The sequence below is a fragment of the Wyeomyia smithii genome, chromosome 3, assembly GCF_029784165.1.
Source record: "Wyeomyia smithii strain HCP4-BCI-WySm-NY-G18 chromosome 3, ASM2978416v1, whole genome shotgun sequence".
NCBI lineage: Eukaryota > Metazoa > Arthropoda > Insecta > Diptera > Culicidae > Wyeomyia > Wyeomyia smithii.
The window spans coordinates 80,072,760-80,092,232 of NC_073696.1; positions in this window are offsets into that span (position 1 = coordinate 80,072,760).

Genomic DNA, 19,473 nt, shown 5'->3' on the forward strand with positions numbered 1-19,473 from the left:
GACCTGTTAGTCAACTGGCACACAAATGACAACGTTAATCAGGTGGATTCTTTGAACGGCGGATGACGTATGGGAACTGGTTATTGGTTACCGGTTACGGGTTTTTGTTGTTAGGGGAAATTAACAAGGTCGGCAACTTAAGCTTTCAACCAGTGGCGTGTGCGAGATGGAATGTGCTGCGGATTGCAGTTACGTCGTGTTCGCGCCTCACCGCTGCTGACCGATCCAACTTCGGCGCTGTTTAATATTCACGTGCAAAACCGCGGTGAGGCACGCGACAGAAATGCGGTTTGACCGCGTATAAGTGTGTCTTCTGGGAATTTTTGATACGATTGGTAGGCATTGATATGTGACGGGGCTGACAGTTGAACGTCGACGGTGATGTCAATGTTGGAAATTATGGTGAATCAGGTGGAATTTTGTACTGGAATTTTCAGCACCGTGCACCATGAACTCGATTTTAAGTGTTGAATTTTGCAGCTACGTGTTTTTTATGCTAGTATCGCAGTGAAATTTATTCGACAGATTACTTCAAACATCGAACGTGTTTTTTATTATTGCGTGTGGAATGGGCACGTAGCAATAATATTGATTTGACATCAGAGATGGTGATTGATGAAGGACTAAAAGTCAGAAAAAAAGTAAGCGAGACAGAAAAGCAAAAGTGTATTTCCCCCATTTTCCAAGTAGGTATGCAGTCTAAGAGATAACTTTTACATTGCCTTTTTCGTCCAATTATTCATGGGTTGAATGCATCCAATAAAAGTCAACTTGAAAATCAACCCAAAATAACAAACAAAAGTCATTTGTAAAATATAATTAATTTAAGCATCGCATACTTTGAAACGGCTACAGCGCGTGTGTGCATCTGCCTGCTTACTAGTGGCAACGAAATTGATTAACGACAGCGAAAAGGCCCTATCTACATACCTAGCGGGTTGTTGTATTCTCTTTCACTGATTGATTTTATCTAGTTAAAATTAGCTTTGAATTATGAGAGAAGTTTTTCAATAACCGGGGCAAGCGAAAAAAAAAACGGTCAAAGGTAAAGTTTAAAATATTAACGCTTCTAAACGGATGACAGAAAATAACAAAAACAAAAAAAAAATAAAAAACAAAACTAGCTAAGCTCAAAATTTCTGAAAAAAGTTCCTAAAACATGTGAGTTCTAAATTTATTTAGGCTGAGAACGTCTTTAAAATCAACAAAATACCAAAAACTAGGTAATCGTAAATAAAAAATTCCAAACTCTTACCCAAACAATCTGAAAGATCGAGGAAAATACCTTTAAATAATTCTAAAAGGAAAGTTCTTGTCTTAGCTTGGAAAAACTTCTAGAAGAAAGAGAACTTCTAGTTTTAACTAAAAAAAAATTAAAGAATAATACTACAAGGTATACAGTCCTAGGGTTGTATGAAATGGTGACGTGGGACTAAACACTATAATCATTGTTTTTTTTTTTGTTACAAAATATACAGAGTCTGCTGACAGAATCAATGTGTTCGCTCAGCGACTGTAGGTATTTTTATTTTCAATAATTTTTTTTTTAGTGAAAAAAATTCTTGATTAGTTTATGAAAACCTTACACCTTGCGGTACTCAAGTAACAAGATCGGTGTTATCAAAGTTGTACAGTGCTTGTTTTGGTTGTATCAAGCTTTATAAAACCGTTGTATAACCAATTTTGTTACTTGGGTAGTGATGTTAATATTCTAAACTCGAAAACCGCTTTGCGTTAGGACTTCTCAAACCTTTTCAATTCAGAATTGATTATATTGAGATTTCAACACTCAGCTGCAAATGCAAATAAAAACAGAACGAACTGAACGCTTTTTTTAGCATACATGTTGATCTTGTGTTCCCTTTAAAAATACCTTGATGGAAACCGATTCACTTTCTGTTGGTAAAATAGAAATAATCAATAAACGAAAAAGGTAGCTAATGGATTTTTGCTCTATTAACAATTTTTTCCATACATTTTTTATTGTTACTATACTTAATCCACTATTTGATTCAAACTTTTACTATTGCCGCTCAATTCAGTACTGTTACTTGCGAGTAGTCCAATTCCAATTAATCGAGCTTAAATCAATAATTTTCTGTTATTTCTGTCCGACTGACAGGTTGACCGATTGGCAAGTGCGATGGGAACCCCTCATGCATTTGTCGCAGCGTCACGCACTCACTTGCAACGTCATCTGGCCGGAAATGAAAGCCAGTTTCGTGCAATCAATTCCTTTCCGTAGCAGGCTCATCATCATCGTCATCATCATCACACTGCCACTGGATGTAGGCAGTGGCAGTGAGATGAGAAGTGGTTGTGATTTGGAATTTCAATTATTTGGATGCTGTTGATGCCAGGAGCCGTTGTTGCTGCCGTCGACTGGTAACAGAGTCTGTGCGGGCTGCAAATACTCACATGATCACTTCGTCCGGTGTCGACTGCTACAGGAAGTTAAACTGTAGAAAAAATGTCATTGACTTTGATTGATAGATGCATCGAGCTGTGATCCGTGAAAATCCGTTCTGCAGAATTAAGTGCCGTTATCTGTCAATTGGAAACTGTCTGGTTCTGCAGCACTATTCTTTTTTTCGCAACCGTGATTGAGAATATATTTTTGCTGTACGCTCTGTTTTATAAACTTTTTTAGTTTTAGAATTTAGTGCAACTATTTTTCGTAGTTCGTAGGTGTGTCGTACTTCCAGTCACCCAATTCAAATTGAGCTGAATCAGGTCCATTTGAAGCCAGATAAGAATTTATTCCTAGATTCAGATGTTGCCCTACCGACTATTGTAAATCAAAAACTGATATGTTCAACACCAACTGCCTCCCATTATGTCACCGGTAGAAATTGAATCGCTAACAAGTCATGTTCCAGTCAATGAAATGTGTGTTTGAACGTTACCAGTTTGCAAGCTTCATTCACGGTTTCGGCTGAACGGCGAACCGCAGCGCCGCCGTGTGTAAACACGAACGGAACCTGCTTGTCCTAACAAACAGGAAAAAATCGGTCATAACTCATTCAAACGCCATGTTCGGGTCGATGATTAACACCTAGTTAAACTGAGCGGGATCACGTTTCATTATTCGAAAAGTCAGTCTTCGACGCCGTCGCAGTCGCCGTTCGTTGTTGTTTCTTCTGTGGTTTACCAAGTTGCTACAAACGAATTCCTCGTTTGCTGCTCATTGATGTTTACTTTAGTTGCCACCTGATTGGAGGCGGATATTGGGTTTCCTGGCAAGCGGTAGCTTATTTTTTGTCTTGCAATGAATGAACAAATTAGATGGAGTCTAATGTGTAAATAATGTCGGTACTAATCGGGGACAGCACCTGCGTGCCAGTTTTGTTCGTTGTCGATGGCTGATCTTAATTACGACAAAGTTTGTGATTCGGAAGGCACATGGCTGACAGAGAAAAAAAGTTAAATTAAATATTTTAAACCTATAATGGGAGTAAGACTAGTAGCACAGTAGAATGATTCGATTTGCGATATTAATTTAGATTACGGAATTCAGCATAGCGTTCCTCTGGCTGTGTCTGATTTATTCATAACTAAAATTTATTTTAAATTCTGTTGCAGTACCCCATTCACATTCTTAGCAAAACGAAGGTCGAAATTCATAGCCACGATCAAAATCAATTTGAGTTGTAATTCTGCAAAACCCATGGATTCCAAATACGAAATATGCATATGAAATATCTAACTCAAAATCCGAACAAATTCTAATACGAACTCACATTTGAGTTCGTTTTAAAACCCAAAGTCAAATTTATTTCTTAACTTGAATTCAACTCAAAAATCAAGGAGCAAATGAAATAGGAATTCTATTCAGTATGTAATTTTAAATAAATTAGTAATATTCCAGAGAGAAACTTCAAAATTGTTACATATGATAAAGCGCTTATTTCCATGTTGGTAAAAATTATGGTGACCAACATTTCCGATGAAATCATAAATCAAACTTTCTTTTTTTATAGAAAAAGATAAAGGTTGTTCTGCAGCATTGAAGCCCGTTAATTTTAAGGTGGTGGGCACCATTACACTGACTCGCTAATTTTCATTTGGCAGATTGACGATATCGCTAATTTTTCTGTGCTGTGCTTCTCCGTTCAACACTCCTCAACTTCGCTGGTTTTGATCCCGATCATGTGTAGCAACGCCTTCAACTTGACTGTTCTGGATTGGTGAGCAAGTCTGCTCGCATCCAGTCCGTTGGGCAGTACTGGATTATAATGACACCATCTTCAACACGTTTCTTCACAAAACAGAATTTGGTATCGAATTCTTGGAATCACGGGAAAATTGGTATAAATAGCGCTAACCAATCTTCCTCCAATTATCCTCATATACTCGGATTGGAAGTGGTTGGGACTCTCCAAGATCCAAGAACAGCTTCCGTAACCACTGCCGATATGAAACGTACTCAGCTTCACGGCTGGAAAGTGTCACTGAAGTTTGTTTCCGGCAAATCCATGTCATCAGTCAAACATCTAATTTGAACATGATACCAGTGTTTGATTCGCCATGAGCAACTGCTCTGGCCCAATCAAAATCTACGAAACATTCGAACTTCAGTACTTTGCCACTTGCTTGGTCCAATTCGCAGTCTCTCGTTATGCGCTGTCCTAGAATAGATCTCTCTCTCTCTCTAGTCGTCTCTCTCCCTCTCTAGTCGTCTAACTCCCTCTCTAGTCGTCTCTCTCCCTCTCTCGTCCTCTCTCTCCCTCTCCATCTCTCTCTCGTTCTCTCTCTCTCACTCTTCTATCTTCATACCGAATACCAATTTTTCGTGCAGTTGTAGACTTAGTATAAACTTTTTTTGACGTAGAGCTACGTTTTACTTTAGCACACCACACAGAGATGCAAACTGAAAAACTGGGACGAAATTTGTCCCTTTTCAAATGCTTATAGGTCGGTTGTTTTTCAACCGATTTCCTTCATTCTTGCAGCAATCGATTGGAAAATTATACACGCATCTGCCCAAATGCAAATTGCACTATTGCAAATTGTCAAGCCTTGTTTAAATGAAAATAACGTCCTCTCATTGGTCGTTTGCTGGCTTTCCCTAAAAAGGTCGACATACCTAGCTAGCCGTAGCGTAGCAGTTTGCGCCACTATCAGCTAGTTTGCCGAATTTGCTTTCGGCTTGAAAAAATCATTTGCCGGTTGGTCACATATCATAGCGGCAGCGCGGTAGCAACAAACGTTTCGGATTGCCGGTTGAGAGCTTAGGCCTTCTTCCCCACGATTAAGCTTGGTCTTATTTTGGCAAACATCAGCATGCTGTGCTATCTAGCTAGCCTAGTAATTTAAATTTACTATGTGTGAAAACAGCTTTTACAGTGTGTGTTGTATGAGTGCCTTATTCCCCCACTGTGGGCAGCACAAAGATTGCGTTCAGCATATCCGATTTTGAACAGCAAACTACATTTACCAAGGTAAATTAACAAGTAATTGAAGATTAATGATTTTTTGAAAAGGTCTCGAGCGCTAGACTCCGGAAACAAATGCTTTCTCATTCTGTTTAATCAGTGATATAGGAATTTTTATGCGTGAATAAAAGGCCGACAACCTTTCAACAGCTGCTCGTTGAACGAAAATATGAAAATATTACACTTCATTCAAATGTTAGAGCGCCTTAACAAAGGCGATTGATTCGACTTCACAGCAATAATTTATACTGGATTCAGAATTTTGTCGTCTCCCAGCCGCAGAGTTCCACCACGATATGCAAACACGCGACAGCGAGCAAAAAAATCGCTTGACGTTCCCAGCCGCAACACGATACGGGTAATATCGTTGCATGTGCGAGAGCATCGGTGTTTTTCCACTGGATACAAAAATTAAATGCGATTTGTGGAATCTCGCCTGAAGAAGATTAGACAATGGCAAAACTCAACAAAAAGGCGGGGCCTATATCAGAGTATTCTTTGGTTATAAAAGGGTGTTTTTGGTCGAGTTAGTCACATTCTTTTGGCGAACGGTTAGACGGACGGACTGTCCATAAGATTATAGCGGTAGTAGATTGCTGCATCGGATTAGGCCGATGCCATGGTTCACGCGAGTGGCGTCGGCTTGCCGTTCCCCCGGCGGTGGCAGCGGCAGTAACAGCGGCGGTGGAAACCGTTGGTAGCAGCGACGGTGGCAACAGCGTTGGCAGTGGGCAGCTGCAGTTCCTCGTTTAGTTTGGCTACCCTTCGATCTGGGTTGGAGCCCACCAGTGGTAATCCAATTCAGATATCGTTGGGTGAATACAGCCGGAAATTTCATGAGACCAGCACCTCTAAGTGGTGTAAGAAGCTAACGCCATCCAGCGTGTATGTATGTATAGCGTATGTGCATATCTATAGCGTGTGCGGAAAGCTTTAAGCGCTATGCACACTGCTTCAGTGCCGGGACCGGGCCGGATTCGTGCCGGACAGTCGGATCTCAGCCAGAGCACGGTTCAAACACGGAGGCAGTGTGAATGCATTAAAATCCCGGAGAGAACACGGACCCGGCCCGGAAGCAGTGTAAGGAGCGTTTTAGCGTGTGTGGATAGCTGCAGCATGTGTGATATTTGATTTGTGAGATGTGTGTGTATGATATGGTATGATGTGTGTTTGTGTGTGTGTATGATATGTGTGTGTTTATGATATGTGTGTGTATGATATGGTATGATGTGTGTATGATATAGTATGATGTGTGTGTGTATGATATGGTATGATGTGTGTGTTTGTCTGTATGATATGGTATGGTATGCTGTGTGTGTGTGTCTGTATAATATGGTATGATGTGTGTGTCTGTATAATATGGTATGATGTGTGTGTGTGTGTCTGTATAATATGGTATGATGTGTGTGTGTCTTTGATATGGTATGATTTGTGCGTGTGTGCTGTGTATGGCTTTTAACTCGGCACGTTCTGCTAACAATGCTGAATCCGGTTCACGAAATTCACAACCCTTCATTAGTAGACATTATAACTAATTTTACAAGTAAAAATATTGGTTTTATCAAAGTTTTATGACGCTCGATAGAGCCAAAAAAGTGCTATAAAACTTTGATAAAACCAGTTGTGTTACTAGGGTAATGGAACACTCAATTCATTTGTTAATAGTGTACGTAGTTCTACGTCATTTATGCGGTCGTGTCTTGGATACAACCTCCTACTATTTTTTGGATCGTTTTAAGGGATAGGTAAGTATAGTGCGGACGTAAGGAGTGAGGCTGTTCCTTACCTGGGCTATATTTTGTTAGGGAATTAGAATTACGTTGTCCATTGATGTGAACTTTTGTAATATATCCCAGTCAATTGCTATACGTGTCCCCTTGCAAAATACAATGACCACTATTGTTGAGTGATCAGGTACCTGCACCGACACGCTCCCAGTCAGGTGAAATATGGTTTATGAAGCCAATCACCTTCCAAATCTCTGGGCTGTAAACAGCCACTGCCAAGAAACCTTGATCTGCGTTTAAATAGTGCACCACAAATGCACAGCAGATGTTCCGATGTCTCGCTTTCCATATTACAAAAGCGACAGATATTATCCTGAACCCGGCCAATGTTCTTTAAATGATATCTACTCGGACAGTGAAGTAGATCCGAGTTCATTTGATGGACCCACAAAACACTTTTAATTTTAAGATCCGAGTTCATTTGATGGACCCAAGAAACGCTTTTAATTAAAAAAAGTAGATTCTCATAAGAACTGTTGTTTTATATCTCTTATTGAAGTTTTTTGCCTTAGTTTCTTTAAATAGTTGTATACTTTGCGTCGAAATACTCTTCAATTATAAAATCATATCATTAGGGACATTCACATATTACGTAACGCTAAATGATAGCAATTTTGAACACCACCCACCCCTAAATACCGCAATTTTGCATGGGGGCCTCGCGCAATAGAACTCTTCGTTGAATATCCCCTTCTTCTTAGTACGTTACGTAATAAATGAATGACCTCTTATATTCGTTAGAGGTTTTGAAACAGCCATTCAGTGATTATATCCTTAATCGTACTTCATCGCAGCAACTGGGTGAAATGAACTGCCACAATCGGATTGGTGAAGAAAAATTATTAAAATTATCAAGAACATTTTGTATGGATTTCATGTTATTTTTAGTATTGTTATTATTATTATTATCATTATTATTTTCTATGAAACAGTTCAGCAATAGCGATCTGAATGCACTAAGTGGTGTATTTTATCAAATACGGTCGGTAGATCTCCTATTGATCGAATAGCAATTCTCTTGAGTTTCGATGAAAGTGCAAAGTTCTTGGGCGCGCTTAAAATTGATTTTAGCTACGGTAAAAATATCGCCTAAAGCGGACATTACACGAAGCAAATATTTGCTATTTTTGGTACGAATTTTATTCGCACCAAATAAAACCCGTACCAAAAATAGCAAATATTTGCTTCGTCTAATACCTGCTTGAGAAGCTCATAACACGCTAGTGGATTGAAATATTTCGGAAAAGTTTTGAAAACTAACAACAACTAACAAACAATAATAATTGTCCTCTTCATTTATATGAACTTTAATGCAAAATATATTACATGGCAAAAGCATCGTAACCGGTTCGGCTTCCGTAAAGGCAGGTCTACGCTGGGTGCCATCTCATCCGTCACCAAGACGGCCGAGGTAGCACTCCAGCGCAAGAGAAGGAGAAAACGCTATTGCGCAATCGTCACGCTCGACGTGAAGAATGCGTTCAATAGCACCAGTTGGGACTCCATAGCGCTCGCGCTCGGGAGCATCCATGTACCGGTGTCGCTGTACAGTATTCTGGAAATTACATCCAGAATCGAGTACTTGTCTACAACACGAAGGAAGGTCAGAAGTGTGTCCCAATTACCGCAGGAGTTCCGCAAGGTTCTATCCTGGGTCCGGTGTTATGGAATGTCATGTACGATGGGGTGTTGAGACTCAAGTTCCCTGTAGAGGTTGTGATCGTCAGCTTTGCAGACGACATAATGCTGGAGGTTTACAACGAGTTAATCGAGGAGGTCGACTTGACGGCCGCGCACTGTATACGCAAGGTCGAGGACTGGATGCGCCCCTGGAAACTAGAGCTAGCGCATCATAAGACGGAGGTTACGGTTATGAACAACCGGTAATTGGAGCAACAGGCGGTGGTCAGAGTCGGAGACTGCCCCATCACCTCAAAACGATCTCTGAAGCTCTTGGGGGCTATGGTTGACGATAAGCTCACGTTCGGGAGTCACGTAAACTGGAAAGTACCCACAGGCTAATGTGCCTGAGAGTTGCGAGTGCGTATCGTACGGTGTCATATGATGAAATCTGTGTCCGGCATGATGCCTATCAGCATCGCCATCAAGGAGGACAGAGAGTGTTTCGACCAACGTGACGCAAGGGGCATACGAGGTACCAGAAGGTCATTCTCGATGTTCCGCTGTCAGCGGGAATGGTCTAACTCCACAAAGGACAGATGGACGCACCGAATTATACCGGAGATATCCGGTTGGATCGGAAGGCGCCATGGTGAAGTGAACTTCCACCTGACACAGATCCTCTCAGGCCATAATTGCTTCAGACAATATCTACACAGGTTCGGACACGCGGAGTCCCCCATGTGTCCCGTCCCGAGTGCGTGGAGGTGGAGGAGACTGCTGAGCATGTCTTCTTCGTATGCTCCCGTTTCGTAAGAGCGAGGAGCGACATGATGGCTATGAGCGGGCCTGGCACTACTCCGGACAATCTAGTCCGGAGGATGTGCAACGACCCGAACATCTGGAGCGCGGCCAGTGCGGCCGCCTTCCAGATTGTCCTGGAGCTGTAACGTGTGTGGCGGGTCAACCATCAACACGCCAGTGGTAGCTAACTACCAGTCTTCAGGCAGAAGCCATTCCCCGACGTAATATTTAACCGTCGTTCCGGGAAGAGCAGGGCTGGAGACTGGAAGGGTTTTAGTGGGTCGGGACAGGGACCAGTAGGTGTTTGGGGGAGTGTGGCTACCCTAGCATCAGATTTAGCGCCACCTTAAAAATAGCTGGCTTTCGTCCTAATTTGGGAAATTCTTTACCTTGAACGTTTTCAATCTGACACTCCAGACTAAACTTCACGAGACATCAGGTTTTTTGACCAAGTCCCACGTCGAAGTGTTCGGATTCAATTCGGAATGAATGCTGACTCTTGTTATTTTCTTCTCACGAAACCCAGGGAAGACCCCTGAGATTGTTGTATAATGTATACATATATATATATATTTATTTTCCCAGGTATTTTTTTACTTTTCACGAAAGATTTTCTAATTTTATTCCATCTCAATGAGAATCTCACTGACAATTGCAAAACTTTGCAGATATATGAACAACATTCTGAAGAGCAGCTGATCAAAATTTGGCTAATTTCGGTCAAGTATGAAAAAAATTAAGTAACTTTGAAAGTGTCGCAATATTTATCGCTCTACCCTTTACACCTTTGGGTTTCTCGATCTTGCAGATCCGAGTGCTGCGCAGAGACAAATTTAGAGTGAGTAACAGCAATCCCACACATACTCGTATGAAAAAGGGACTTAAGTTGACGAGCTATATGGGATGTAACTTGAATTTATCTAAAGATTGGTAAAAATGGTCGATAAAGCAAAAAAAAAACTGATTCTGACAATCGCTGTGAAAATATTGAAATAGAGATATTATGTCTGATATCAGTTTAGTATCATTTTTGTTGAAATATTGTGCAAATATTTACAAACTTTCACTACATTACAATTTTTAACTTCTAGAGAACACCTTTCATAGCATTTTAACAGTGATTGCATTGGCTATGATCGAATATTGTATTTATTGTAACTCCCATAATCGAAAAAACATAAAATATATTATTTTGCTTTCATAGAAAGTTTTAACGTTTTTAGGAATTACCAAATCAATTAGAAAAAATAAAGATTTTAGTTCACTCGTACATTCAACGCGATGTTATAACCTATTTTTTATAAACTTTAGGTACGATATCAAATGAGAAATACGTGTGATAGGAATGGTTCTTACAATAAATTTTTCAAAAAATCTACATGTATATTGCACACAGTGTGCTAAATTTGAAAAAAATATATTTTAAAGACAGAAAACACATTGGTAAATAATATATGTAGAGACAGTGATAAATCGCGATTTCGCGGAAGCCGCGAGCATCGGCCGCGAAATTCACAAAAACCCGCGAAAATCCGCGAAAACGAAAACAACTAAATTATAGGTATGTCAATCATGAAACATTTCGATTTGAGCCCTGCAAAATTCATGAAAACCAGCAACACGGACGAAGCTGTAGATAAATGGGCACCTAGATGGCAACGAAAGGCCTCTTTCTGCGCAACCATTGAGATGGAACAGTACTGCAACTGCTCTCTGATAATGTGATATCGTCATGTCAGCCTGAGTTGAATTGTCTTCGGACGGTTCGGTTATCAGACCTTCTAAGAGCAAAGGTTTTGGCGAATGTAAGGTAGAATTCCAGAGTGTCCAGCCATAAAATCAAAGTTGCAAGATGAACTAAGCGTGCACAAGCAAGCAGTTTTAAATACTACAAGGTATACAGCCCTAAAGGTTGTATGAAATGGTGACGTAGGACTAAATGTATACATTATATGCTGCGATAAACTGTTCATAGGCAACATTACCGTTTTTATTTGATGGTCGTTATTGTAAAACTAAGGATGCATGAATACATGAAAATTTTACACTAGTAGTGGTTGCAAAAATTCTCATATCTCTCATCTTCAAGCATCTATAGCTCTGAGAAGAACCGATTTCATAATCTTCAGCTCGAAATGTGTGCTATAGAGCGCTGATGATCGCACCGCCACCGGTAGTATTGAATATTTTGTTGGTCGCGCATGAAATTTGCTCTCCGCTGTGCCCTCCAGCAGCTGTGCCAGCAAAATATCCTGCGTATGCAGCTCTCGTTTCTCAATGTCGCGTACCTCTAACAGCTATACTCCAATCGCTGTTGTGTGACAAACTAGACTGAAGCTGAATTTTCTACACGCAGTCTTTTGTATCGAGTTCAGCGTAGATTTTTGCCATGAGGGCGTGGCCACACAGCTTGGAGAAAGAGGAACAAACCAAAACACTTTGTTGAGTCAAAATATGTAGGAAGTGGAATTTATTTCGTCCATGTTATTGTTATCTGTGCTCGGGAAGCAAGCCAATAACGAGGGAAATATATGGGAAAGCTTGACCTTGGAACTTTTCACCTTTTTCCACCATTAAGCAGTAAAGCAACAATGTTGAACATTATATCAAAAAATTGTTACACATTTTATTCATCCACCGACATATAAATGATTAAGATGCATTGAGTCGTTCGCTCGTTTGAAATCTGACGTAACATTTGTCAGTTTTATTTTCAATTTCACTAAGTGTAATCTAGTATAGAAAACAAAGACGTAGTCCTACGTCAAAATTGTTGGCAGTTAAATTGATATTGCAATTTTGGTAGCTATTCGCATCGCGGACGTTTTCCTTAACTTTCCTTTTCAAATATTTATCGATCCGCGGAAACTCGGCAGTTACGGAACGCAGCGTGAGCCCGTCTGAAAAACTTTCTTTGGCTCCAGCGCTTACTTCTAAGAATATTTTTAATTACAAACAATGATGCATCCCTGTTGTGGATTACGTTATACGCTATCGCTTCTGAAAATAACAAGAGAGCTGTTTTTAGTTTTTTTTTTGTTCCCTTGAGCTATATACATGTTTGATACTTCAGTTGCATTTTATACTTGAACCTTAAATTTATCTTTGACTATTGTTTCTTCCACAAACTTCTTATATCAAATTAATTAAAACGGTTATTTCTTGCTTTTGCCGAAAAAATCACATTATTTAGTATTTTCTGAAGAAAATGGTTGCCACGAAATTCGAATATTTTCAATTTTGCCATCCGCGAAATTCAACTTTTTTGCCGCAAGTTTTCACTATCTCTATATATGTGTAACAGCATTGATTATTATTGCGGTATTCTGTCACGAACCTAAACTAAAAGAAACTTTCTGCTTGCTGATGCTAAAAAGAATAGCACATAAACAGTTTCTCTTCACAAAGAAGTTATCTTGTTTAAGTACTCGTTAAATGGTCACATCTAGCCTAAGTTATAAGAAGCTTACACCTCATTACGCGCCCTAGTAATTAAGTTTCATCACGAAGCGACCCCAAACCGTCTATTAATTTACACTACTTAGCTACAAGTTTGTGCGCTGGCTGTTGGTAGCCATGTTGTACTATAGACGAGACATTTATCATTTTAGTTAAGCGATTACTGATTCACGACCTACAACATCAGCAGTTGAAGTTTTCCATCCTGCCTTCAAACGAACCCAAACAAACGACAGCGTTAGCCCAATGTTTCGTTTTCATTGGCTATCGAGTTACGTCAAACCTGTCGAGCGCCGCAGTAAACCTCTTTAGGCACCATCTAATTTCCTGTGGCATACTTTCGCGAAAGACCCTTGACCAGAGTGAAAAATGTATAAATTTATGCATGTCTTTATTAAACATTAGCTTTGGTGATTTGATTACAATCCGCTCAATTAATATGCATGAGGGGAAAAGTCACCCGAAATCCGACACCGCAATATTAGAGGAGCATGTTGCCATAAGCTACTAATGGAACATCGCCGTCGTTTGTCAGCTGTAAGGTGACACGCGCGCCGCTGCGCCAGGAAGCACGCCTGTGGTTGTCGATGATATTTCACCATAAAAAAAACAACCGTAAGAAACAAAACTGTTCCCAAGAATAAAAAACACCAATTACAAGTTATAATTACTGTCGCCTTAACGGTAGTCAAACCGTAAGCATTGGCAGCAGTGCTTTCCGGTGTGTCACTTGGACATTCTCGATTGGACAGCTGGTGGTTGATAACAATCATCGAACGTGACTGATGAAGAGACGGGAAAAGCAGACAAAACGTAAGGTGCTGACTGTTGATTAGTGTTAGGACGCGGTTCCGGTCTTCGGTTCGATGCACTTTGCTGCTACACTGTCACGATCGGACGTTTCGCTATGATTGATTGGTTAAACGGTATTGCTAGATTAATGGGCTCAGAGAAAAGCAATTTCCACCAAGAGAATGGGATTACTGCAAATTAATAGACTAATAACTATGTAAACTTCCTCAATTAATTAAAAACAAGGCAAGTTATTGAAGTTTTTTTTCTGTGATATAACGTAATATCGACTCGAAAACAAAATCGAGTCAGTCCCTTAGCCTTGCGGATGATATCGTCGGTATCAATGAAGTCTCTGTATAATAAACATAAGGTCAAGTTCCGATAGCGGAATATGGCTTTGTTTTGCTTTGCTTTGCAGGGAGCTGGGCACGTGGCACGAATGTCGGAGAAGCAACTAGCGAAGTTCATAATCATCAGAACCTGACTAAGGTCGGAGATGCTAGTTCGGCTGGTGTTAGGAGTAATGACCCAAAATTGAGTAACATGGAGACTTCTTCTAGATTTGGCAGTGGGTCGTTAGGGTGAAACGGTATTGAAGCCACAAACGGCCGACTTCGAGTCACCACTTCAAATTTTCAAAAGCACAAGACTTGGAAATAGATAATGCGTTCCTGTTAAAAACACTGTTTCATGTTTGCTTTACCGCAGCGAACATAAAAAAGCGTTTTCACAGGTGACGCATTAACTGTTACCGAGTCTTGTGCTTCTGAATATTCGAAGTGGTAGCTCGAAATCGGCATTTGTGGTTTTAATACTGTTTGGCCTTAGCAACCTGTCACCATAAAAGTAAGAAGATAAATCAAAGGAGAATAATTCCATCCACAATTAGGCCAAACAATTTTTTGAAGCAAGTTTTTTTAAGTGCAAATCGATTTCTACAAATAAAATAGATATATTTTTAGAACATCATAAGACACGGACACGGGTAGTGTATACTGACCCTCAGTCGTCATTTTTAGGAGTTGCTGTAGGCCTTTATTTTTACTTATGATTCGAATGGTATAAAGCAACCACTTTTGAATTATTCATCCAATATATTTGCAGTCAGTTGTTGGAAAAGGTTGAAGCTCAAAAGGCAACAAAACTTAACCTGGAAAATTTATCTTATTTTTCTCCAGTTTGAAAGTTTTACTGAAATTTTTAGTTTGACTTAAATTTTTCACAAAAAAACGTTAAATCCACCTATTAATAATAATTCGTTGAATTTGAGTTTTTCCAGATATATTTTGAATCAGTTTGCTGAATCAAATACTGGTACAAGAATTCATTTAAATCAATTTCGATCTTCGACAAAAGGTCATTTGACAAAGGCTCATACTGACACTGCTAAAACATAACGACCAAGATATGGTAGAGCCATTGGAATGTCCACTAAAGCCACAACCAAATATAATGCCATCAACAAACAAATATATCATTTGCATAATGAGGGTGTTTCACAGTGATAACCAATGCGGACGCATCAAGATTTCTACTGCAAAATTATACACCTATTTCAATACCTACTGGGGGAAAACTTAGTTTTGTTGCGATGATTGCCGTTCATGTCTTTACGTTTTTTTCGTATTGTTGATCGACATTTCTAAATCAAAAACATAGAAAACGTGAAAGCTTTTATTGCTTAGTCCATATTTTACAGTTAGCTTTTCCTGCTCATTTTAGTTTTCATAATGTTATCATTGAACTCCAACTCCCATGATTTCGCTATCACCGTAAATACCAATAAATTTCATCCAAACTTTGCGGTAATTATTAGCCAGACAATCATCATCGCAACCCGGGCAAATTGCAGACCCCAGCTGCGAACGAAGATGAGCGGCCTTCAATTTAAACACTTTCGTTATCGGTCGCTTCCGTTTGTGTTGGTTCACGCCATTTCACGCCAGAGCTGGGCGTTAAGCCAATCCGAGCACTTTCAATTCAGCCCGTTTTGCTTGGCCTCGACCCGCCCCGTAACCGGAAAACAATGCGATGGCGTCATGAGAAATGGTAAGCCCAGAGCGGATGCTGACCGCATCGGTTACACACTGGCACCGGAGCGAAAGCAAAATGTTCGAGTTTTAATTCGTAGGTAACAATAAAAGGCAAAAGTTCCGAGCTTGCATGACGTTCTTCTAATTTTCCCATGTCGATCATGGTGGAAGTCACGGAGCCCCCAACACTTGCTGCAAGAAACAACGTCGTCGATTGCTGCTAATGACAGGCTGGATACTTTCCTCCCGAGATGCTGCAAAGACAAATGTCATTTAACGGCCCAGTGCCGGTCAGGTTGCACAATAACCTATTGCATTCGGATTACAACATCAACCTTCCGGTTAATGCTTGCGTATACCAATTTCTACTTGGCAGCACAAATGGACTAGTAAGAGACAGCCAGCATATTAGAGGGCAGGCTGGTTTTGACATCGTGCCGGGAAACGCGCATGAATTTTAATATTGTAAAATAAATGAAGTCTAAGTGTTACAGGTTTAAAATAAAACTAAGATTTGATTTATTTCATTTATTCCATTGATTGTGGTTTAATCGTAATTTAACAGTAAGATGTAGTTTATGATTAGAATGTATGTATAAATTAGGATTACATTTTGGATTTGGCTAAGGATTTTTGATCCATATTTGGTCCTTATGAATAGTTCGATTTGTAATTTGTTTGTGTGTTGTGTTTTTTAAGGATTTGAATTGAACATTTGAATTTTTAACCAGATTTACCCTTTTTGGATTTTAAATTTAGGCTTAAAATTTGTTTTATTCAAATTTGAATAAGTACAAAACTTGATTAAAGTTATAATTGAAGTCAAAGATTAAAATGAAAGTCCTACTCCAAATTTTAACTCGAGCTTGGTTGTAGACGCTCATTTAAATAGATATGGATTTGTATCCAGAATCTGAATTTAATTGCCTTGTCTATAAAATTTAATTTCTGAGATCATTCCGATTTGTGTTCAGCTTGAAAAGAGATTCAAAATACAAAAATTTCATTTTTAAGCTGTAAAAAAATGTGCACTCGTTGGATGTGTGCTGTAGACGAATGCCCGCGAAATAGGTGTTAGAGGCGACTGGAGGATTGCAACCCCAGACCGAGTGATATGGCGACGCGCAGTGGTCCAATAAGGCAAAAAATCGCGAATTATCGAAAATTATGAAAAGTTTACTATACTAAACATAAAAAAACTAACTTTTTCGTTTAAAAAGATAGAGGAAAAGTTTATTCAGGAAAGTTGTAGAAGAAACTTTGTTGAACAAATGTAAATCTTATCTTTATCCGCTACAAAGTGATAGAGTATATTATATGTAGCAAAAGCAAAGCCTTGGTGCTACATTTCGATTCGGAACTTGACCTTCTGTTTATTTATACACAGACTTCGCAGCCGACTGTTTAGTGTACAGGACAATTGCGGGGCTAGCGCTGCGATCCTACTAACACTAACGGTCTCTCCCGAGTCGCGACTCGAACCTACGACGACTGGCTTGTTAGGCCAGCATCGTACCTCGAGACCATCTGGGAGAGTAATATATGTAACTTACTTGAAATTTAGTTTTTTGTACTTAACTTTTGTTAGTTGCATTTACACGAAAGCATTGTTCGGAGAAATTGTTAGGACATACAAAACACACGTTTTTTCCCTGAATTCTATATCTCCAGGACTTTTCCTCACCAAGTTATATCAAATTTTAGCTTATTTTTTCGACAAATTCAAGAACGTATAGGTTGAAAATGGGCAAGTTGGATCATGATGTCAATACTTTTCTTTGAAACTAAGCTAAAGTACTATAAACCCTTGTAGGTTCCATTTGTCCCAATCTACCCTAATTAGATTACGGCGAGCATATGTTGCAGTAGGTTTTAATATATTAAAAATACTAACTTTTTTGTGTTAAGTGGTAGAGGAATGGTTTATTTGGTGAAGTTTCAGAATATACAAAAATATGAAACTTCGTTGAACAAGCAAAATTCCTATATTCAATGGGTACAAAGTTACAGAGTATTTTATATAAAAATTACTTAAAAGTTAGTTTTTTGTACTCAACTTTCGTTAGTTATTTTTTACTAGAAAATGTTGTTCTAAAGAAGCATTTGGCATACAAGACACACGTTGTTGTTGAAGACCACACATCTCAAGGACTTTTCCTAACGAAGTTACAGCATATTTTTGCTTACTTTTTAAGTTCCATCCGTCCCAATTCACCCACTTTTTATTCTATACGTTGTGAAAGTATCGGAAAAATAAGCTAAAATATGCTATAACTTTGTAAGGAAAAGTCTTGGAGAAGGGTGATATTCAACAAAAACGCATGTTTTGCATGCCCAAATCTTTTTGCCTTTCTCCTAGAAAGGTTTAGCAATCACTGGCAAAATCGAAGGTATCAAAGTGCTCCAAAGGGCCGAATGGCATATATCTCTCGAGCTGAGCATTTTCTGTGTGTGTATGTGCAACTTTTCAATCTCACTCGATTTTCTCAGAGATGGCTGAACCGATTTTCACAAAATTATTCTCAAATGAAAGGTCTAGTTGCCCCATAAAAGCAGATCGAATTTTATTGTAATCGGATTTTTAGTTCGTATGTTTTTTACAAAATGTGAAAATCACGAAGGTTTATTATCTCAGAAACTACACAACCGAATTTATTAAAATTGGTTTTAAATGAACGGGCTGCATAAAAAGCTGTTCACTCTTCTTCTTTATGAAGATTGGACATGTGGTTCAAATGGTATGGAAAGAAACGTGTTTTGGAGACTATTTAATCTCACTCATGTTTCTCAGAGATGGCTGAACCGATTCTCATAAAATCAGTGTCAAATGGAAGATCTAGCTGCCCCATAAGACCCTATTGATTTGTTTTGCAATCGGATTTTTACTTTGCCTGTTATGTTCAAAAATGTGAAATCCAGATTTGAAAAGAAACATATTCCGAAGACTACTTGAACTCACTCACTTTTCTCAGAGATGGCTGAACCAATTTCCACAAAATTAGTGTCAAATAAAAGGTCTAGCTGTCTCATATTGAAGTTTACTGTAATTGGACTATAACTTCGTCTGTATTGTATAAAAATGTGAAATTCACGTAACTTCAATATCTCAGAAACTACACAACCGATTTGAACAATACTGATATCAGATGAACGGGCTAGGGTTAACTGATGAATTATAATGATTAAACACCAGAGTGGCCATATTTTATATGGTCGTTTTGGAAACTATCGATCTTAATGAGCGCCGGGCTGAAAAAGTTTCCTTTTGACCTCTACAATGAGCCACGAAAATTTTAAGTTCATCGGATTTTATTTAATGGACCCACACAGCGCTTATATTTGAGAAATCGATTTACATGAAAATTGTATGGAGTTTCTTTTTTTAACATATATCTCTCTATAAACTTATTTGAATACACCTGTATTTTCATAAAACAATAATATTATCACCCTAATTTTAATTTAAAAACCTGAATTTATCCACCTAGTGGTGCAGAAACCTTTGTTATACTAACTATTATTTTATACATATTAGGCCAG